We start from the raw sequence: 2,921 nt of genomic DNA, 5'->3' as shown, positions 1-2,921 counted from the left end.
CAGAGCGAGACAGAGAGAGAATCAGAGAGAGAGAGAGAGAGAGAGAGAAGCAGAGAAAGACATCTACCTCACTTGCTTTGGCAATGTTAACACATGTTTCCCATGCCAATAAAGCCCCTTGAATTGAATTGGATTGAATTGAGAGCTAGGGAGCCAGAGAGAGAGCCAGAGAGAGAGCCAGAGAACGAGCCAGAGAGAGAGCCAGAGAAAGAGCCAGAGAGAGCGCCAGAGAGAGAGCCAGAGAAAGAGCCAGAGAGAAAGCCAGAGAATGAACCAGAGAGAAAGCCAGAGAAAGAGCCAGAGAGAGAGCCAGAGAGAGAGCCAGAGAGAGCCCGAGAAAGAGCCAGAGAGAGAGCCAGAGAAAGAGCCAGAGAGAGAGTCAGAGAATGAGCCAGAGAGAGAGCCAGAGAAAGAGCCAGAGAGAGAGCCAGAGAGAGAGCCAGAGAGAGAGCCCGAGAAAGAGCCAGAGAGAGAGCCAGAGAAAGAGCCAGAGAGAAAGCCAGAGAGAGAGCCTGAGAGAGAGCCAGAGAGAGAGCCAGAGAGAGATATAGATTGGGAGAGAGAAGCAGAGCGAGCCAGAGAGAGAACCAGAGAGAGAGAAAGAAAAAGAGAGAGAGTGTGAGAGAGAGAGAGAGAGAGAGAGAGAGAGAGAGAGAGAGCCAGCGAGCCAGCAAACGAGAGCCTAGTGGTTTTGTCTTTCAGCTCAGCTGACGTTGGCTGTTCCAAGGATTCAATGACATGCTTACAGTGTTCTATGCTGTCAACACTGTAAAAACAAACACAGAATTTATAGCACATTAGAAATTTTGCAGACAAACTATTCAGGCAATTAATGGTGTATGAAAAGCATCTGTGTCGAAGTAGAGAGCACTTCAACACGAATATAGGCCAACACCGTTGTGTTTAGTGCTATGTTCTCTATGAGGTGTTTGTTTAGAATTTGTTCCGAGGATCATGGATCTTGGTTGTTTGGTGTTTTTTGCAAATAAAGACTTGTGTTTGTATTGTTCATATACACTGTACTTTACTGTACCTTACTGCATTTTACTGTACTTTACTGCACTTTTCTGTACTTTACAGCACTTTACTGTACTTTACTGTACTTTACTGCACTTTACTGTACTTCACTGTACTTTACTGCACTTTACTGTCCTTTACTGTACTTTACTGTACTTTACTGCACTTTACTGCACTTTACTGTACTTTACTGTAACCAGAAGGTCAATGATTGTTTAGATTCCTGCCCTTCCAGGGAGGTTTCCTAGCCACTGTGTTTCTACATCTGTGTTGCTTGCTGTTTGGGCTTTTAGGCTGGGATGCTGGAGAAGTGTGCTCTTCACCAGCGGTGGAAAAACTACCCAAATGTCATACTGTACTAAACGTAGAGATACCTTAATAGAAAATGACTCAAGTAAAAGTGAAAGTCACACAGTAAAATACTACTTGAGTATAAGTCTAAAGGTATTTGGTTTTAAATACACTTAAGTATCAAAAGTAAAAGTATAAATCATTTCACATTCCTTATATTAGGCGGCATATTTTTTATAATTTCTTTCACGGATCGCCAGGGGTACACTCCAACACCCAGACATAATTTACAAACGAAGCATTTGTGATAAGTGAGTCTGCCAGATCAGAAGCATTAGGGATGACCAGGGATGTTCTCTTGATAAATATGTGAATTGGACCATTTTCCTGTCCTGCTAAGCATTCAAAATGTGAAAGTACTTTTGGGTGTCAGAGAAAATATATGAAGTAAAAAGTACATTGTTTTCTTTAGTAATGTAGAGAAGTAAAAGTTGTCAAAAATATAGATAGTAAAGTACAGATATCCCCAAAAACTTCTTAAGTAGTACTAGTATTTTTTAAAGTATCTTTACTACGTACTTTACACCACTGCTCTTCACGGATGAATCCCGGTTTCAACTGTACCGGGCAGATGGCAGATGGCATCGTGTGGGCGAGCAGTGTGCTGATGTCAACGTTGTGAACAGAGTGCTCCGTGTTGGTGGTGGGGTTATGGTATGGGGAGGCATAAGCTACGGACAACAAACACAATTGCATTTTATCGATAGCAATTAGTGCACAGAGATACCATGACGAGATCCTGAGGCCCATTGTTGTGCCATTCATCTGCCGCCATCACCTCATGTTTCAGCATGATAATGCAAGGCTCCATGTCACAAGGATCTGTACACAATTCCTGGAAGCTGAAAATGTCCTAGTTCTTCCATAGCCTGCATTACTCACCAGGCATGTCACCCATTGAGCATGTTTGGGATGCTCTGGATCGATGTGTACGACAGCGTGTTCCACTTCCCGCCAATATCTAGCAACTTCACAAAGCCATTGAAGAGGAGTGGAACAACATTCCACAGGACACAATCAACAGCCTGATCACCTCTATGCCAAGGAGACATGTTACGCTGCATGAGACAAATGGTGGTCACACCAGATACTGACTGGTTTCTGATCCACGTCCATTGAAGAGGAGTGTTACTCACTGTGTAAAGACATTGAAGAGGAGTGTTACTCACTGTGTAAAGCCATTGAAGATGAGTGTTACTCACTGTGTAAAGCCATTGAAGAGGAGTGTTACTCACTGTGTAAAGCCATTGAAGAGGTGTGTTACTCACTGTGTAAAGCCATTGAAGAGGTGTGTTACTCACTGTGTAAAGCCATTGAAGAGGAGTGTTACTCACTGTGTAAAGCCATTGAAGAGGAGTGTTACTCACTGTGTAAAGCCATTGAAGAGGAGTGTTACTCACTGTGTAAAGCCATTGAAGAGGTGTGTTACTCACTGTGTAAAGCCATTGAAGAGGAGTGTTACTCACTGTGTAAAGCCATTGAAGAGGAGTGTTACTCACTGTGTAAAGCCATTGAAGAGGAGTGTTACTCACTGTGTAAAGCCATTGAAGAGG

The sequence above is a fragment of the Oncorhynchus masou genome, unplaced genomic scaffold (assembly GCF_036934945.1).
Source record: "Oncorhynchus masou masou isolate Uvic2021 unplaced genomic scaffold, UVic_Omas_1.1 unplaced_scaffold_2111, whole genome shotgun sequence".
NCBI lineage: Eukaryota > Metazoa > Chordata > Actinopteri > Salmoniformes > Salmonidae > Oncorhynchus > Oncorhynchus masou.
This window is presented reverse-complemented; position numbering follows the sequence as displayed.